Here is a 20689-nt window from a genome sequence, read left to right as displayed (position 1 = left end):
GAGTATATCTTTAAAGCTTGAGGTGGTATCCTCTGCATAGCAGTATTTGGTGACTTCTTACAATGCATTTTTATAAGCCTGACAACATCATCTCATTTTGGTCTTCATTTAGAAATAATGATGAATATTAATAAGTGCTCAAGGCACAGTGTCTTTTCTTGTGAGAGCCTTGTCACAAGAGTGAGTGAGCTTCCAGAAAGTTTGGTTCAAAATGGAAATGTGGATATAAATGCTAAAGTGGGGAGGTGTGAGTGCTCTGGGCTCCGTAACTTAGGTGCTGCTTCTGGAACTATTGCCTATTCCTGATGAGGAGTCTGAGGAGACCCTGAGTTTTCTAAGGAGGAGCCTTCTATCATGGAAGAGTTAAATAAGTCTCATTTTATGGAATACTGAATGGGGGCATACTGTCTGTTCTCTGCTACTTAGTATTTTAAGCAGGCTCATTTCAAGGAATGCCAGAGAGAGTCAGCAAACCACCAGAAGCTAGGAAAGAGGCATGGAACACTTTCTCTCTCACAGTCTTAGAGGGAAACAATCCAACCCTGACCACAACTTCTTCTGGAACTTCTAGCCTCCAAAACAGAGACAATTAATATCAGTACAGAGTCACTGACCAGTCTGAAGTTAATTCACCCTGGAATTTTCAGTTTCCTGAATATATATATATATATATGTACACATATACACACATATACACACACACACATACACACACACACATATGTGTGTATATATGTGTGTTATATATATGTGTGTATGTGTGTATATGTGTATATATATGTATATATGTATGTGTGTATATGTATGTATGTATATATATATATTTTTTTTTACTTAATCCAATTTGATTGAGTTTCTGGCACTTGCTATGGAAGATCCCTCACAAATACTTTGTCAACCTACAGAGCATCAGGGACGGGGGCCAGGATGGTGATAGAATGAAAACTTGTCACCTAGGAAAGATTGAAGGAGCTGGGGCTATTTTACCAGCAGAATGACCACATGCACGAAAGAAGGAAAGCAAGGCTAAGGCTATTTTCACACAAGCTCCTTGAGAGCAGGAACATTTCTTTGTGGCTCTTGCTGTACCCAGTGCCTGTCACATAGCAGCAGCTCTGTAAATGTCTGAATAACAAATGCAGTGAAACTCTCAAGGGTCCTGGGTTACAAGCAATAGAACATGGTGAACAAAAATAAGGTGGGGTAACATTTATTACAAGAATATTAGATAAACCAAGTAATTGCAGGGATGCCTGGAGAACTGGACTGAAACACACAGCCAGACCATAATCAAAATCATGCCACACAACCAGATGGGAGGCCTTTGCAGCCACTGCCCTGAACGCTGCACATCACACTTTGGGCTGCATGTGGCACTTATCACCAAGGACAGAGAAGTGTTTTACAAACACTTTGCAGCTCAAGTTCAGTTTACCCATACTACACTGTGGTCCACAAAAACTAAATACTCATAATATCTTGAGGGACTGGGCTACATGTTGGGTAGTTCTGCTGCCAGTGACTCCCAGCAAAGAGGATGGATTTCAAGGAAACAGCAATGTCTATTAAATGCTTGCTCTGTGCTGGGCTCCATGTACCACATTCATCTTCCCATTTATAGTCATTGCAGCAACTCCAGAGAGCGTATGACATGTCCACTATGTGTCAGGCACTGCGGGATTGTATGTGTATAGGACATTTAATAGGGGTGTGTTTGTCTTTGGTCAAGTTCCTTACCTCCTCTGTACCTCAGTCTCCCAGTCTATAAAGTGGCAATGATTTTTAAATGACCTACCTTACAGATTCTTAGGACAAATACTTATCTTATCTTATCTTATCTTATCTTATCTTATCTTATCTCATCTTATCTTGCTGAGCTAATGTGTATAGAGTAGCTAGAATGGTGCTGGGCATATAATACCCCCATCCCAATTCTATAAGGCTAGTGTGCCATTTTGTGATGCTAAAACTGAAGAGTAAGCTGTACATGATGACACAGAGTGCTTGGGTCAGCATTTGAACAGAAGTATATCTGACTCCAGAGCCTGAAATCCTAGACATCCACAAGACTGATAGTAGAAGCAAACTATGTTGAAGTGTGGTATAAAAGCATAGACAATTTGAGGCAACAAGGAAATTATCAGAATTTTCAATACATGTTTTCTGCTTATTTTTGCACATCTGTTCACAAAGTTATTAGGAACTTCAGTAGTATATTTAAAAAAATTTTTAAGTGTATTTATTTATTTTGACGGGAGGTGCTGAGAGGGAGACCGAGAATCCCAAGCAGGCTCTGTGCGGTCAGTGCAGAGCCAAAGGAGAGCTAGACTCACGAACCGTGAGATCATGACCCCAGCCGAAATCAAGAGTGGGACACTTAACCCACTGAGCCACCCCAGTACCCCTGGAACTTGGGTAGTTTTAAGTATTTCTTTCATATACAATCAATTTTTTAAAGCCCGTAAAGGTAGGGGCACCTGAGTGGTTCAGTCCTTTAAGCATCTGACTCTTGGTTTCGGCTCAGTTCATGATCTTGTCATTTCATGAGTTCAAGCCCCCCTCACCCGACCCCCTGAGTTGGGCTCAAACTGGCAGGGCAGAGCCTGCTTGGGATTTTCTCTCTTCTCCCTCTCTCTCTGCCCCTCCTGCACTCTGCTGTCTCTGTCTCTCTCTAAATGATCTTCTCATGATCTCATGGTTTGTGGGTTCCAGCCCCATGTTGGACTCTGCTAGCAGCTCAGAACTTGAAGCCTACTTCGGATTCTGTGTGTGTCTCTCTCTCTGCCCCTCCCCCACTCATGCTCTGTCTGTCTGTCTCTATCTCAATCAAAAATAGACATTAAACAATTAAAAAATATATTTTTTAAAGTCCATAAAAGCAAATAAAAGTACTCAATTTGCAACTTGCTCGGAGGCTGAACGCAGAATGTCTGAGCTGGAAAGGCAGAACTGCTATTTGCGCAGGTGTATGCTTGGGTGCAGCAAAAGTGCGGTGGACCCAGTCTAGATCACTGGCAAGTAAGCCTCAGCCAGTGCTGCGCATCCCCCTGGGAACATGAACATGACTGCCTTTCTTCCCAGAGAAATGTGTATAAAATTTCAGAGGTTTCACAGGCCTCTGGACCCCATCTCTGAATTCCAGGTGAGGAGCCCTTCTTGATTAGTGACTCTAAACCTTTTAAAGAACCTGCAGTCAGGGCACCTGGCTGGCCTTAGGCAGTGGAGAGTGTTCTTGGGGTTGTGAATTCAAGCCCCACCGTGGGTGTAGAGATTACTTATAAATAAATAAACAAACACATAAATAAGTAGTGCAGCAAAAACCACCATATGCCACCTATGCCACCTCCTCCCAGTGTCCAGAAGGAATCTAATATCTGCTTACTACTATGTAAACTTGCATCAAAATCACATTTTTCATTCAGCAAATACTTATGGAGTGTCCATAATGCATTTGGGCATAGTTTCTAGAAGCTGGTGATATAGATGTGAACGAGAGGAAGGTGATATAGATGTGAACAAGAGGAACAAGGCCCTTGTTCTCAGGGAAATTCCAGGGATGAGACTGACAATAAACATAAAAAGCAATGTATGAAACGAAATAAGGTAACCAGGAGTGACTCGTGGGTGGCTATTTTAATGAGGTGAGCAGGGAAGACATCCCTGAGGAGTCATTGGGGCTGATACCTGCCAAGATGGAGCCAACTGTGTGAAAAATTAAGAAGCTGCCTTCCAAGGCAGAGGAAATAGAAAGTCCAAAGGCCAGGGGCGCCTGGGTGGCTTAGTCGGTTAAGCGTCCGACTTTCGCTTGGGTCATGACCTCGCGGTTCGTGGGTTCGAGCCCCGCGTCGGGCTCTGTGCTGACTGCCAGCTCGGAGCCTGGAGCCTGTTTCAGTCTGTGACTCCCTCTCTCTCTGACCCTTCCCTGCTCACGCTGTCTCTCTCTCTCTCCTAGAAATAAATAAAAATATTTAAAAAAAAAAAAAAAAAGAAAGTCCAAAGGCCCAAAGTAGGTCATGAAGTTGGTCTTACTGGAATAAGGAGGAATAGAGACAGGACCAGGGCAGTTGGCACATGGTCAGTAAACACTGAATTTGAGGCTTCAGCAACCATGATAGTGCACTAAATCTAGATTTCAGGTGTCAAATTTGAATAAGCATCAATAACTACTTAGTAACAAATAGGTTTTTAGGAAGAGACTCTGTGTGTAATCATAAAAATCTAGGAAACCAGCATTTTTCTCAATGATTGAACACCATATCAGGAGGATCTATGGGCTACAGGTCAAGTTTTAGGAATTGCTGAGCTAGACGGCTTCTGGGGGGCTCCAAACCACCTCTACTGGGGGGGATGATCAGATCCATCAACCTCTGAGACCACACCTCAGCGCCTACTTTTACTTCAACCCTCAAATCTTCAACATGTCTAAATTACATTCCAAATATGTACCTACTTTTAGAGAAAAGGCCAAGTCCCATGTTTCCAGCAGGGAAATTTCCAGTTTGGGGGCAAAAATAAAACTAATTAACAGTTCTAACTATAAGTCAAAGCTCCAAAAGGATCTCCTGCAGTTACTTTGGAAAGGTTAAGTAAGGTTTTTCTTTTTCTTTTTTTCAATGTTTATTTATTTTTGAGAGATAGAGAGACAGAGCATGAGTGAGGGAGGGGCAGAGACAGAGGAAAACACAGAATCCAAAGCAGGCTCCAGGTTCTGAGCTGTCAGCACAGAATATGACGTGGGGCTTGAACCCATGAACCGTGAGATCATGACCTGAGCCAAAGTCGGATGATTAGCCAACTGAGCCACCCAGGTGCCCCAAGGTTAAGATTTTTCTAGGGGCAACTGGGTGGCTCTGTCTGTTAAGTGTCCTACTTCAGCTCAGGTCATGATCTCATGGTTCATGAGTTCAAGCCCCACATTGGGCTCTGGGCTGACAGCTCAGAGCCTGAAGCCTGCAGCTTGCTTCACATTCTGTGTCTCCCTGTCTCTCTGCCCTCCCCTGCTCACACTCTGTCTCTCAAAAATAAATAAATGTTTAAAAAATTTTTTTAAAGATTTTTCTAGGGGCGCCTGGGTGGCTTAGTCGGTTAAGCGTCCAACTTTCGCTTGGGTCATGATCTCGCGGTTCGTGGGTTCGAGCCCCGCGTCGGGCTCTGTGCTGACTGCCATCTCTGAGCCTGGAGCCTGTTTCAGTCTGTGACTCCCTCTCTCTCTGACCCTCCCCTGCTCACGCTGTCTCTCTCTCTCTCCTAGAAATAAATAAAACATTAAAAAAAAATTAAAAAAAAAAAAGATTTTTCTAAAGAGCCTGTGCCCTCCATAGGAGAGAGAGGGAGATAAATAGGAAGTTAATTAGAGAAAACATCTGCCAAAGTTTTTGCCCTGCCTCAGAATTTCAGGAATGTCATTGTGATGGATTCATCTTAGCGCAGACAAAATCAAGGGCAGTGGATGGTGGAGAATTCTATCACCCAGAGCAGCAGCCATTTCACTGCAATTTAAGCAAAACATCAAGGGACCAATAATTCCCTTAAAGTTCTTGTTATAAAGTAATGCCAGAAGCTGGTTGCACTGAACTTTGAGGATTTCTGCATTTTTTACCCCTATTGAAAGAGCATAGCGATCTTTTCAGGTTATTATTTAGCTCATGGAGAAATTTACTGAATGAAACACATTAGCTTAATATCATTGAAAGAAGAATTGAAGATTTGCCCCATCATCACCACATCAAGGCTGCAGGACAGAACTGAATGGAATAGTATCTATTATGCATTTGGAAATGTATGGCAAGATTAAAGAGAGAGAACATTACTGCAGTTTTTATATTTTGTGTTTGACAAAGGACTTTCAAATATTTTACTTGCTCCTCATAATAACTCTTCTAGTTAGCATGTTAGGATTCTTGTAGGCTATAAATGAAAGAAACATATCTTAATCATGCATGAGCATAGAAGAGAATGTGTTGGCTTTTATAAAATATGCCACATTCAGGCCTGGCTGCATCCAGCCTCTCTCATTAGTCTCTCTCATTCTCTCTTGCTCCTTGGCTTCATTTGTTCTGCATGTCAGCATCAATGGCTTTGTACAAACAGCTAAAGCTTACATCAACCTTGTAGGTTGGAATTCCAGAAGCAGAAGTCAGACCACTTGCGGAGATTTTTAGTGGCCCTGCTTTGGCCATGTACCCATCCCTTGAACCAATCTCTATGAACAGTGGAGCTAAGGCTACTCCAGGGGCCAGCCAGTGGATTTCATTGACAGTCCAGCTACAGCCACAGCCACAGCCACATGGAATTAGAGTTGGGGCCACTATCTCAGTAATGGAATGAGGAGGAGTGCTAAGCTCCTTTTGTCTTTGCTAAGACAAAAGATGCAAATAGTCAATGTCAATACTGTTAGCTCCATTTTGCAGATTAAGAAATTTTAACAGTGGATGTGACCAAATTAAAAAAAAAATGTCTGGTAATGATAGCCGCAAATTTCTTTAACAGAAGATTAAATATTCCATTCCTTAAGATAGATAAGGTTTAAAGTGCACAGTAACACAGTGAGTTAAACCCACATCAAAGCAAAATTTTCTGTTATAAGATCATTCTCTGAGAGTCAGTCTTATTTAAGGAGATGAGCACAGTGTATATATAAGGAGGAAGGAGAAATGCAGAAAGGAGAGTTATTTGAGTCCTTGTCATTTCCCCTCTAGATTGCAGACTTCTTGAAGAAAGAATCTGTGACTTCCCTCCTTTATCCCCTGCAGGGCTTGGCAAATGATCGCAAATAGCAGTCAATGTGAGCTGAATAAAGAGAAATAAATTAGCACCCTTTGCTTGTCCTCATTTCCTCGGTAAATTGATGTGAGTTCAATATATCACCTTTAATGCTATGTCCATCTGAGAGACGAGACTGACCTTCTCCATTGGGAGAAACTGAGCAGGGGATTTGACAGGGATTTGAAAGCAGTGCACATAACCTGGAATCATGAATTTACAGATTAGAGCTGAGGTTTAAATAGCATATGATTCAACTCTTCTAATTTTATATATCAAAGAATGGATGCCATAAAATGCATAGCAAGCCCTAAGTGTTCTGTGGGGGGAAGCGGTAAAGGTATGAAGGCTACTGTCCTTGGTTCTGAACCACTACTCCCTGCAGAGTCTCTTTTCCTGATGGCGGACACTTGCAACCCTGTCCACCCTCTCCTGCTGCCATGGGCTTTCCTATATTTTTGTTTTCAAGATGGATGGGGGGAAAGATACGTTATTTACTACCTAAGAGAAAATAGAACTGAGCCTTGCATCAAAATCTTTTGACCGTTCTCTCATTTGTCTGACATTTATCCTTTCCTCCCCAGGATTTGCTTATGCTGTCCAAAGAAGTGAATCAATTTGTCCCAAGTTCCCAAATGAACTGGAAGTCCCAGGTTTCCTAAATCCCCATTTGGTGCATTCTCCCCTCCTCTCCCCTCCCACACACACTTTACTGTGTCAATAATATTTGAAAATTCCATTCTAAGAAGCTTTTTTTTTAATGTTTATTCATTTTTTTTTTAGAGAGAGACACACAGAGCACTAGAGTGGGAGGAGCAGAGAGAGAGGAAGACACAGAATCCAAAGTGGGCTCCAGGCTCAGGCTGTCAGCACAGAGCCCGACGCAGGGCTTGACCACGAACTGTGAGATCATGACCTGAGCTTCAGCTCAGATGCCCAACCAAGTGAGCCACCCAGGTGCCCCTCTAAGAGTCTTAAGACCAGGGCATGGTCACCGCTCTTAGATGCCTGTGTATTTGTTTGCATCTGCATGATAAATCAGCCCCAGACTAAGGGACCTAAAACAAATATGTACTATATAACAGTTCCTGTGGGTCCAGAATTCAGGAGTAGCTCAGCTGAGAAGTTCTGGCTCAGCCTCTACCATGAGGTTGCAGTACAGGTATCACCCGAAGGAAGCTTCAGTCAACTGGAGGCTTGTCTGGGGCCGGGGCTACTTACAAGGTGGTTTATCACATGGCAGGCAGGCTGATGCTGGTGGTGGGTGGAAATCCTCAACTCACTATGTGGGACTCTCAACAGTTGAGTATCTTAAAATGTAGCTCTGGCTTCTGCCACAATGGGCACTCCAAGAGACTAAGGTAGAAATGACCATGTCTTTTATGACTTAGCCTCTAAAGTCATACACTATCACTTGCATTAGTGCAGCAAACCAAGCTGACACAAGGGTGTGAATACTAGGAGACATGGACCATTGAGGGTCATCTTTGAAGCTGGCTCCCACAGGGTCTTGTGTACATTCTCATAGCACTCGTACCACTGTATTATAATTACATTTTAGGGGCGCCTCAGTGGCTCAGTCGGTTAAGCGTCCGACTTCGGCCCAAGTCATGATCTCATAGTTCATGGGTTCAAGCGTCCGCGTCAGGCTCTGTGCTGACAGCTCAGAGCCTGGAATCTGCTTGGGATTCTGTGTCTCCCTCTCTGCCCTTCCCCTGATCGCATGCTCACTCTGTCTCTTCCCTCCCTCTCAAAAAATAAATAAGCATTAAAAATAATTACATTTTACTTGCACTATTCTGTGGCAGATACAGTTATCTGCCTACCAACAGCCATTATCCCCACTCTCCTTGCTAATAGAATCCTGACTTTGTGAAGGTATTGGAAAGCACTTTTTCCAGGCATCAGCAAACTGGTCCCTGGCCTGTTTTTAAAGTGCCATCCATGAGCTAAGAATAGTTTTAACATTTTTAAAGGTTATAAAAATTAAAAGAAGAATGTGCAACACAGATCATATATTGTACACAAAGCCTAAAATACTTGCTACATGGTACTTTACCAAAAATGTATGCTGAGCCCCTGGTCTAAGTCACCCCTGGTAACCCCATTCTTATCTTTCCCTGCAGGGTTTCAATCAGGCAGGTGTCCCAATTTTGACATGAAGGATACAAGAAAAAAGGTACTGGGCATTGGGGAGCTTCTGGAAAGAATTTTGCTCCCTCACAAGAATGGACACATGAGAGGAGATCCCTTATGCCTTTCATCCATCCTGCCTTGAGGGCTCTCTGGTAAGAATGGCCGTGTGACAGCTATTTTGCCACCATGAAGGGAAAGCGAAAAGTGTTCTAGAGAAGCTGACCTGGACACCTGACATTGTTGAACTGTTCACTTGACCAATCCCAAAACAGTCTACTTCAGATTTTTGTTACATGAGAAAACTGCAACTACCTTAAGCCCTTCTTTGGGAATTTTGTCACTTGTATCTGAGAACATTCTAAATTAGAATGTTCTAGCTCCTCCTAGACTGAGTTTTTAGGGGGCAAAAATCTATGTTTCTCACAGAATCCCTATTTCTACTGTAAGGCCTGGCATAGAATAACATCTTAAGTATTGGTGGTAGTCTAGATCATAGTTTCTCCACTTCAGCACTATTGACATTTGGGGCCAGATAACTGGTTTTTTTAGGAGAGCTGTCCTGTGTGCGGTAGGAGAATTTTTAGCAGCATTCTGGCCTTCACCCATCACTTTATCCCTTCCTCCATGTTGTGATGAACAAAAAATGTTCCCAAACATTTTCAAATGTTCCCTGGGAAACAAAAATCACTCCTGGGTTGAGAAGCACTAGTCTAATTCTTATATCCTAATTCTTAGGATATTGATTTGTAGTGTAGATTACTTATTATGCAAAATGTCAGGTTCAACATGTGGTCCAGTCAAACAAACTGTAGTCAAGGCAGAGAGGACTTGGGGACATTGAGAACCTGAGAAGGCTAGATGGGGCCCCAAGGACTAAGGAACGGGAGGGAGTTGGCCACTATAGAAATCTCAGCTAAGTCTGAAGCTGGCAGGGATAAACATGACCACTTTCCTCTTCTGGTCCTTTTTGGTATGGTGGAGAAGTTACTGGAGCATAATGAGAAAAGCTCCTTAGTCTGTGTCTTAGGCAAAACAGTCCTAGGGATCAGAGAGGGCCAGATAACAACGATGAAAAGAAAGAAATGTGATCTTGCTAGTGATGCCCAGAGAGCTCAGGAAGGCTGTAGCCCTTTGAGGCAAAGAGTTTGATAAAGGATAGGGTGGGGGCAGGGGGAGATGAGAAGATGGCACATAAAAGTGGTTGGAAAACCACAACCCAATAATGAGAAAACTCTATCCATGCATTAGGGTGGTTCTCTGTAATGTGCCTGTCTCTTTTGAAAATACAACGGAAAAGTTTCCATCAGACTGTTTTCTGTCAAATGCTGGCCCCTGACAGATTGTGGCATATGGTGGTTTGCCTTTTAAGTCACTGGGGTTTTCTCACTCAACTTCACCAAATGGTGGCTGTAATTATGGCAGTAAATGCCTCTCAAATGACAGCTTTTTTCCCTCCTTAAAAGAGTGAGCATTTTAACAAGGATGTCGAGTAGACCACGAAGAACTATGTGCTGCAGGGCTTCTTGGAAGAGAGGCTAGAGAATGCCGTTCATCGCTCAGAAAGGACGCTGATTTCCTCAAAAGGGCGGCAGCAAAGACGCGAAAGGCTGGAGTTCCGATCCAGGCTCACCACGTGCTAAGCTTTGTGACCTTCCTCAGGCAACTCCCTTCACCTCTCTGAGCCCTGGTTTTCCCAGCTTGCAGTTGGCAGGATCACAAAAGGTCATCCACAGGAAGAGAGCTTCCCTAACTGCACCAGGGTACTCAAGGACGATTAGCTCACCACCACCACACCTCATGTCTCTCTGTGACAGATGAACAGTCTACAGCGGCTTATGGAGGGGCTTGTGCTATGTGTTCGTGCTCCCATTGGCAGACTTTAGCTATTGAGTTAATGCAAATCTGATCCTCAGCCTCTTGTTTAAAATTCTCCCAAGAGCCTCCTTGTCCCAACCATAACTTGGATGGCAGGGACCACCACCGTCCGTCCCTCCTCATGCTTAGCCTCTGATCACACTGCTCTGCATGTCCCGTTTAGGCTCTGGCCATCCCAAAGTGCTGGCCGGGTGCTGCGTGCATGACTTCCTCTCAGTTCCAAGATGTGAGGCATGAGCTTGGCGCAGAATGTTTTCCCTCTTCCCCAGCTTCTGACTTGACTAAATCCTACTATTCCTTCAAGTCGGAGTTTGAAATTCACTCCCCTTGCATTGTGGGCTAAATTGTGTCCCCTTTCAAATCTGTATGTAGAAGCCCTAACCCCCAGTACCTCAGAATGTGTTTGGAGATAGAGCTTTGAAACAGTTAATCCAAGGAGCACCTGGGTGGCTCAGTCAGTTAAGTGTCTGACTTTGGCTCAAGACATGATCTCATAGTTTGTGAGTTTGAACCCCATGTCAGGCTCTATGCTGACAGTTCAGAGCTTGGAGCCTGCTTCAGATTCTGTGTCTCCTTCTCTCTCTGCCCCTCCCACACTTGTACTCTGTCTCTCAAAAGTAAATAAACATTAAAAAAAAATAATCATATGGAATTATCTCCTTTTTACATTCTGTCTCCTTTTGTGTGTGTGTGTGTGTGTGTGTGTGTGTGTGTATGTATGTGTGTGTGTGTAGAGAAACAAAGATGTTACCTTAATTTAACATCAACAATGACCGTGTTTAACAGCCCAGGGAAGAGTTAGTGGAGAGAAGACACACAGGCTTCCTGTTCCCTAACCAGCCTTAACTTGGATGGCAGAGCCCTAGCAACCCAGAAGCATCATACTTAGCCTCCCAGTGGAGTGGGAAGGGGCAGGGAATTGGAAATAGAGGCTCAAAATTTAGAGAAGGGCTGATGGTAAGCCTGAGGAGAGGCTGCATGGCTGTGGGGAGGGCCCTAGTACAGGTCTTTGGCTGTGAACATGCCCCTGGCCCTGCAGAGCATGGAGTCCTTGGCAGTGTCATGGGGTGCTCCTTGGACAAGATCTCAAGAACAGCTGGCATGGCACATTGGCGGGCATCCAGCACATTACCACACCATATCTGTGATGTACTGGTTGATGAACATGATGCCGTTGTCATCTCAGTTAGAAACTGCTGGAAAGTGTCTTTGATCTCACTGATGGTTGTATACTTCTCCACCACCAGGGAATTAGGGTGACGGCTCTTGTTAAGCTCCCTGGTGCCACGCGGCAGGAAGCCAGTCACCGTGTCCTCCTCTCCACTCACTGCAATTAGCTTCCACCTACTTGCCATTCTTGCAGATGGGCAGAGTTCCCCTGCTACAGCCTCTATGTCCTGTCACCCTTTCAACGTGGGTGAGTTTCTGTTGGTTGATGAGATGTCTTGAGGAGTCCATGATTGAAGGTCTTGAGATCAGGGATCATGTGTCTCTGCATCATCAAGACTGACCTGACTGCCCAGAGGCATATAGAAGACATGGAGTATGTTTTCCATAGGTGGATGGAAATGAATGAAAAAAGTATCATGTCAGTTATCCAGATAATTTAGGCAAATGAAAATTCTCATTGAAGACTAGGCATGGCTTTAGAACTGCATTTTTCTAGGTAGTTTACCTAAATTCCCTAACTTCTAATCTAAGTATCTATTCCTCAATGGACCTATGAAGTCATAGTTCTAGAACTGTTAGTAGTGAAAGAAAATTTTATGGTGGGTTTTCCATTATATATCTTGGTTCTTTGTCTCACAATTTCTGTGTCACATTCCTTAGAAGAGTCAGGATGGGGAAGATAGAACTGATAAGAAATATTCTTTGAGTAATTAGGAATCCACAATTAGAAAATGGTCAAATATCTAAAGTTGGTACCTCCTGCAAGCTCAGTCCATTTACACTGATTCCATAGGAAAGCAACTGGTCACCATTTTCCATGTAACCATCAGTCATAGTGCACACTGACAGAGTTTAAAGGAGTAAGTCTGAGATTAGAGAAGTTCTTTTAAAGAGTAGAATGCAGGGGGTGCCTGGGTGGCTCAGTCAGCTAAGCATCCAGCTTCAGCTCAGGTCATGATCTCATGGCTTGTGGGTTCGAGCTCCACATCGGACTCTGTGCTGATAGCTCAGAGCCTGGAGCCTGCTTCGGATTCTGTGTCTCCCTCTCTCTTTTCCCTTCCTCTGTTCATACTCTGTGTCTCTCAAAAAAATTTAAAAAAAATTTTTAAGTGGAATACCAATTCATGCTTTTAGTAATTGAAATTACCCAGTAATACCCAGGCTAGCTCAGCTTTTTTTGATATTTGGATAGCAAACAATTGAAAGTCATGACAGCCAGAGGAAACAATTAAGGAGGGGAAAGAAAATTAAGAGCTCACAAGTACATTCAGTTTTCTCAACTTTGTCAGCTAAGTATTCCCTTTAATTACTATTGATTTTCATAATAGCTTATTAACCCAATATGCCAATTCAAGTTTGTCACAGATTATTGTGCATGTAGAAGAATCCACTGCATGAGTATGAGAGGGGAGGAGATGCCAACTGTTTTGGGAAATAAAGGCATATCCTTAAACATTTGTATCTGATTTTTAAAATTGTTTTGCTTGGCAGAACTTATTTTATTTTAACTGAATAGATCAGTCATCCTGACAGTGTTTTAGCTCCACACATTAGCTTCTGAAGTATTATACCCACTGGCTTCTTGGGGTGGCAGAGAAATGGAAGACAGAACTGATTTGATAAATCAAGTCAATAAAACCACCTTATAAGTTTCATTATTAATATTTTATAAAGGCAGCACAGGACTCGTATAGAGTTGAAAGAATCGGGTCAAGATTCATTTTCTGCCATTGAGGACCATTCTCGGGCCTCAGTTTCCTCATGTATTAAAATGAGGTTTGTGATTTCTACCTCACTCTACCTTTCAGAATTGGCATGGGGCCCAAGTGAGATCGTAGAAGGGCTTCTTGAAGTTTAATGTACACTGCAAGCTAAGGCTTCTTTGTGTACCAAAAAGTATCAGTGAAGAACATAAGAAGCCTCTTAGAGTTAATGCCTGGAGCCAGAACTTCCCGAGGTTTAGCAATCCTGGTTAATAAAATAGAAATTAAACACCAATTACCATGGGAGGGAAAGTAGATTCATGTGGTAACACTTTACCTGAATATTAATTATGAGTTGGGAGATTCCATTACAAGGCTCAGGCAGGCCATGCTTTATTGGTTCATCAATAAGGAGCTCGTGCTAATGGACTGGCATAAAACATCCTCTGAGGACTCAGCCCTGGCTTTCCAGCCAAAGACCATAAACTCAAAATAATTTACATGGCACAAAATCTATTCCCTTCCAGTCTGTAAAATAGTAATGAGAAACACCAGGCTGGGCAGAAAAATGAGAATTTAAAAGGTCATGGATGTTTCTGTCTTCCCTTTCTTCATCAGGGTCAAAGCCACTGATAGCTGTCAGGCCTAGAATTCCCTAGAAGGTAAAATGTAAAAAGATGTGGGTTTGCACAGGGCATCTGAGGCAGGGTGAGGTATACGTGGTACTGGAGTTTGATGGCCTTTGGGTCAGTTTCACTCCCAAGTCATGTTGGCTCTGACCTCCTAAGGCAGGATGTGAGCCTCACCATGTCACAGTATTTTCTTGTACCCTGGCCTCCTCATGGAAGCCACTGCCATCAGCTATTTGAGGATGGCTTTCAGACCCTGCTTCCTCCCCAGTACTCTCAGTGAACATTGGTTGCTGCGCCTACACTGGGCTTGTGTCCCTCAGCGCCCCCCCACCCCCGCCCTGCTGTCCCACATTGCAACATCAATCAATGGGGAGAAGTTCCCATGCTGACGAACCTGGTCCCTGGGTCCCAAAGTATCGTGCTGGTACACAGAGTCTTAGAAGTTCTTTCAGGAACTTCTTGGGCTCTGAGTTGTCTCCTCTCGTCCCTGAGTCTCAAGATAAATTCCTTAGACAAGGTTGGGTGACAAAACTCTGTTGTCCATGTCTCCCCTTTCTCCCTGACCTCTCCACACAGAAATACATAAATAAATCCTCCCTTTTCTTCAGCCAATAAAACTGAAGCCACCTAGGGGTACCTGGGTAGCTCAGCTGATTAAGCATCTGACTCTTGATTTTGGCTCAGGTCATGATCTCATGGTCATGAGATCAAGCCTTGATCTGGGCTCCAGGCTGGATGTTGAGCTTGCTTAAGACTCTCTCTCTCCTTCTCTCCTTCCCCATTTTCTCTTTCTCTCTCCAAACAAAACAAACCAAAAACAAACAAACAAAAAACAAAGTCACCTAGTAGAACCATTTGTGAACCAAGTATCTACCAGAATCTCCAGACTATAACCAAAAAGAGGGATGACAACAAGTGTCGGTGAGGTTGTGGGGAAACCGGATCCCTCACACGCTACTGTAAATGCAAAATGGTGCAACCACTTTGGAAAGAATTTGGCATTTCCTCAATATGTTAAATATGGAGTAACCACATGACCTGGCAATTCCAATCTAGGTGTGTACTTGAGAGAATTAAATAAGCTAATTAAAATAATAATAAAAATAATTTAAAATCCACACAAAAACTAGTACAGTCATGTTGATAGCAATATTATTCATAATAGTCAAGTAATGAAAGCACCCCAATGGGGCACCAAGAAAGCAACCCAAATCCCCATCAAGTGATGAATGGATGCATGAAATAGGGTATATCTATACGATAGGATTTTATTATTTTTTTTAATATTTTTATTTATTTCTAGGAGAGAGAGAGACAGTGTGAACAGGGGAGGGTCAGAGAGAGAGGGAGACACAGACTCCGAAATAGGCTCCAGGCTCTGAGCTGGCAGTCAGCACAGAGCCCGACGCGGGGCTCGAACCCACGAACCACGAGAGCATGACCTAAGCGAAAGTCGGACGCTTAACCGACTAAGCCACCCAGGCACCCCTACGATAGAATTTTATTAACCTATAAAGAGCAATGAAGTACGTACGGAAACATGCTACACCATGGATGACCCATAAACATACTGTGTGTAGTGAGAGAAACCAGCCACAGAGATGCCCATTGTCTGATTCCATTCATTTGAAATGTCCAGAATAGGTGAATTCATAGAGCCAGAAAGTAGATTGGTAGTTGCCAGGGATTAAGGGAAGGGGGAATGGAGAGTGACTGCTAATAGGTATGGGTAACTTTTTGGAGTGAAGAGAATGTTCTGGAATTAGAGAGTGGTGATGGTTTGTACAACATTGTGAATATTCTAGACTCTAAAAAGTTAATTTTATAGTATGTGAGTTACATCTTAGTGTAAAAAGATTTTTTTAAAACTGAGGAATTGGAAAAAAGAAAGAGTCACCAGCACCCCAATTTCTTCTAGCCAAATCAGACTCGGCTCAGCTGATACTTTTCACTGCTCTTACCAAGGACTGCAGTTAGATGCTTCACAAAGTTGCCCTGCTCCCACACACTTCCCCACCTGCTTGCTGATGCCTGAAACTCTTCTGTGGAGCACTTTTCATCTGAGTATTTTAATACTTTCCTACCCTCCACATTCGTGAGGCCATCTGTGGGACCAGTCTTGTCTCTAAATGAAGTCAAACATAAAACAATACTTTCTCCCTCAGTGGGTATCAAACTATAATGGTTTGATGGCAGGGTTGGAAAAACAAAAGAAAACATGCATACACACATCATTCTATGTTTGACCTAAAATCCAAGATTTTTCGCTCCCTTTTCTACATTTGAATAGGAGCTTTGAAAGATCTTGCACATGCACATGGCTCTTATTTAGTAGAAAATTCAATGAAAATAGTGAGCATGACGTAATCACTTAGTTGATTTAATACTTACTTCGAGAGAAGCCAGAGACAGGGATCTGAGTTGGCCAGGACCAGGCATTATTCATAAAAACCATGGATTTGGGGAGCCAGAATGCCAGGAGTTGAAGTCTAGTTCTACCACATGACTTTGAGCCAGTTATATAAACTTTCTGGCCTTGATTTCCTCACCTGTAATATGTGGATACTAGTAGTACCTGACTCACAGTGTAGATTCAGTGAGTTAGTACACATAGAGCTTTTAGAACATGCCTAGCATATCCTAAGTGTTTCCGTAAGCCTCAGCTTGTTATTTCTGAAAATGGCTAGAGAACAGCCCTACCTTTTGCTGTATCCTTTCTGTGGAAGACTATTGGGAAAAGTCCAATAGGCTTGACGATGAGGTAATGAGGTGACCTTTGTCTCCCACTACATTCTCTGTACTCCCCCTGAAGTTTTTAATCCAGCCCAAGCTAAATGCTGTTTCCCCATTTGTCCACCACAACATGATAGCAGAGAGAGAACTGCAAAGAACATCCTGAACTCTATTTCACTTCCTCCTTTATAAACAGAACAACTAGATCTGGGCACTATTTTTGGTATTTTTGGCCAGTATGATGGAATAGGACACTCTAAATGTCAATTGAAAACAACTTGCCCACCACTTGACCCATCTCCTTATATCGAATCACCGATTTCTCCGTGCACTTACCACTATCTGAAGTTCTCTTGCTCATGATCTTGTTACTGGCATGTAGCATTTTTGTACGTAGAGTGAAGCTTTCGGGAGGGGATGGTTCTTGTCTTTCTTGTCACCACTGTATCCTCAGCACCTGGAACAGTGCCTGGCACAAAATAGGCATCCAGTGAATAGTTCTGGAATAAATGAATGGTGCTCACCCCAGCACTCAGCACAGTGCCTCCGTCCTAGCCAGGCCTCTACCAGTGATAATCTCTCAGTCTCCACTCTCCCCTTCTGGGGGAACCTGTCCATGCCCCCCCCCCCCATCAGCACCTGCTCCCGAGGCCCCTGCACAGTGAGGGACAGGCTGGAAGGCCTCCCTCTCTGACACCACCTCATGATATCGTAGCTGGCTGGACCTGGGGTAGACTCCTTCCCTAACTAAGATACTCATCATTTCTTTCTTGGGAATTTGGGTTTGGCACTCAGAGACTCTTTTTAATAAGAGTTGGTGCTTACAATGAGAGACTGGAGTGTTCTGGTCTCAAGTATGATCAAAGCAGAAGGAGCCAGTATGCAGCAAAGAGGATAAAATTACCTGCAGAGAGGAAGTGAGGAGATGAGAGAGGATGGCAGTAGAGAGAGAAAGAGGCAGAGTCCAGGCAGGTGGACTGGCTGATCTGAATGTGCTGATGTTTCAGTGTTCTCCTAGTCCCTGAAGACCTGGCTGTACTTCCTCAGTTAGAGCCTTGGTTATTTCTTTCAGTTCACATTAGTGTGGCTGGGTTTCTATTTCTTGCACACAAATCATTCCTGACTACAAAGTCCTAGCATATAGGAGGCATCCTCAAACCCTCCGTTGACTTGAATTCATTTTCCATTTATTCATTTACTCACTTACTCGACAAATATTTATTGCACCAGGTACAGGGCTCGAAGACAGAGGCAAACAGGTGTGCAAAAAGGAGACAGCACCCCTGCCCCTGTGGGATTCTGGCAAAGAGACAGTGATGAATAGAATTAGGACAAGAAGAGGAACGTGAGTTTAACGTGGCATCAGACACTGCCTGGTATATATCAGGAACGGCATTGGGGTATACAGACACCTAAGTCATCGTTGATATTAAGGGGACCACAGTCTGCTCAGAAGGAGGAACTCTCATATTGTCCTTCAGCAAAAGTGATACATATTCTATCTGATTGGGCCCTTGGGCTGATTCCACGAGATTGGTCTTCGAAGATGCCTGTCTTAAAGGCAAGTCTATACAACTGAGCCCCAAAAGGGTTAAGTGGCTCATCCAAAGTCAGCGAGGCCCATCAGAGACAGAGCTAGAACTTTATCTGCCGTCTTCTGTCTCCAGAATTCTGTGTTTTTCCTTTTCGCCCTCCTACAAAATGTTGCCTCTTCTGTGAGACGGCAAGTGTGCAAGAACCAAACACACTGAACAGCCCTGCAGAAGCTCAAGGCAGAAGGCCTCCAGGCGGGGCGCAGCGGTGCTATTTTTAGGATAAACTCTGCCAAAACAATGCAAGCGGCAAAGAGAAGAGGCAAAGAGAGAAGTCCGCTCTCTCTGCGGAAGCTGCTACAGTGCGGTTCTTAGCGGGTCTATTTGCAGCTCTGGACCCGGTGGAGCCTCAGGGCCCCCCTAGGCTCAAGTTTGTGAGGCAGTCCCTCCCCCAAACCTCTCAGGGTCTGGGAGCCCAGCTGCCTATTTAGGCACCACAGGGAGAGGATACACACTGAAGCTCAAACAGAGCTCTCTACAATTACTTTCAAGGACTCAGCTAAACTGTCCCCCCACCCACCCACCCTGAGACTCTCATTTTCCTCCCTTCTTACCTTGCATTACTCATAGGTCGTGGATGTCACCTTTCATAAGGCTGTTTTTGCACTCAGCCTGGCCTCTCCGCTGAGAGCACAGCATTAAGTGTGCATTCTGTAACTGTGTTTCTCAAAGCACGGCCTGTGGAACACCTGCATTCAAATCAACTTTATCAAAATAAATGTTAAGATGACTCGGCCCCACTCCAAACTGGATGAATCAATACTTCAGGGTGTAGACTACTGGGTATTTGCCCAAAGAATACAAAAACGTTAATTCGAGGGGATACACACACCCCAGTGTTTGCTGCAGCATTATTTACAATAGCAAAGATATGGAAGCAGCCCAAGTGTCCAACAAATGATGATTGGATAAAGAAAATGTGGTTTAAGGGCGCCTAGTTGGCTCAGTCGGTTAAGCAACCGACTCTTGGTTTCAGCTCAGGTAATGACCACACAGTCTGTGAGTCCGAGCCCTGCATGGAGCTCTATGCTGGCAGCACAGGCCTGCTTGGGACTCTCTCTCTCTCCTCTCTCTCTGCCTCTTCCCTAATCACACTATCTCTGTCTCTCTCAATATAAATAAAAAAGCTTTTATTTATTTTTTTAATTTTTTAATGTTTTATTTATTTCTGAGAGAGAAGGAGAGACAGTGTGAGCAGGGGGAGGGTCAGAGACAGAGGGAGACACAGAATCTGAAGCAGGCTTCAGGCTCTGAGCTGTCAGCACAGAGCCCTACATGGGGCTTGAACCCACGAACCATGAAATCATGACCTGAGCCAAAGTCGAATGCTTAACCAACTGAGCCACCCAGACGACCCTGAACTTTAAAAAAAAGATGTGTGGTTTTTATATATATGTGTGGATGGACACACACACACACACACACACACACAGGAATATTATTCAGCCATGAAAAAGAATAAAATCTTGCCATTTGAAATAACACAATGGAGTGAGAGAGTATTATGCTAAGTAAAACAAGTCACTCAGAGAAGACAAATACCGTAGGATTTCACTCATATGTGGAATTTCAGAAACAAAACAAAAGAGCAAAGGGAAAAAAAAAAGACAGAGACAATCCAAGAAACAGACTCTTAACTATAGAGAACAAACTGATGGTCATCAGAGGGGGGAGGGGTTGGAGGATGGGTGAAATAGGTGATGAGGATTAAAGAGTATACTTATCATGATAAAGAAAAAAAATTTTCAGGGCATGAGGCCCTGGAACTTCCATTTCCAACAAACCCTCTTGCTAATTCTTAAGTAGAATAAAGTTTGAAAATCACTCTTCTATATTATATGTTTCCCTACCAGATGCCAGAATATGCTGCTACTAAATCATGGATTCTAACATCACGTACTTCTAGGTCAATGGTTTTCAACCTGGATACTATTGACATTTGGGCCAGGTAATTTGTGGGAGGAGGAGTTGTATTGTGCACAATAAGATATTTAGCACTGCCTTGCTAGATACTACCCTCCAGTCATTGGCTCTTAGCATTGACAAATGTCCCCTGGGGGCCAGATCTTCCCTCATAACCCCATTG

At 43.5% G+C, this 20689-nt stretch overlaps 1 pseudogene; it reads right to left on the bottom strand.

The window, feature by feature from the left end:
• Positions 1 to 11769: 11769 nt before the first annotated feature.
• LOC120236952 lies at positions 11770 to 12128 on the bottom strand (annotated as a pseudogene).
• Between the last annotated feature and the right edge of the window lie 8561 nt (positions 12129 to 20689).

Source organism: Hyaena hyaena, unplaced genomic scaffold, assembly GCF_003009895.1.
Source record: "Hyaena hyaena isolate Hyena2069 unplaced genomic scaffold, ASM300989v1 scaffold_167, whole genome shotgun sequence".
Classification (NCBI taxonomy): Eukaryota; Metazoa; Chordata; class Mammalia; order Carnivora; family Hyaenidae; genus Hyaena; species Hyaena hyaena.
Note: the sequence above shows the minus strand (reverse complement) of the source record. Positions and strands in the feature narration are given on the sequence as shown.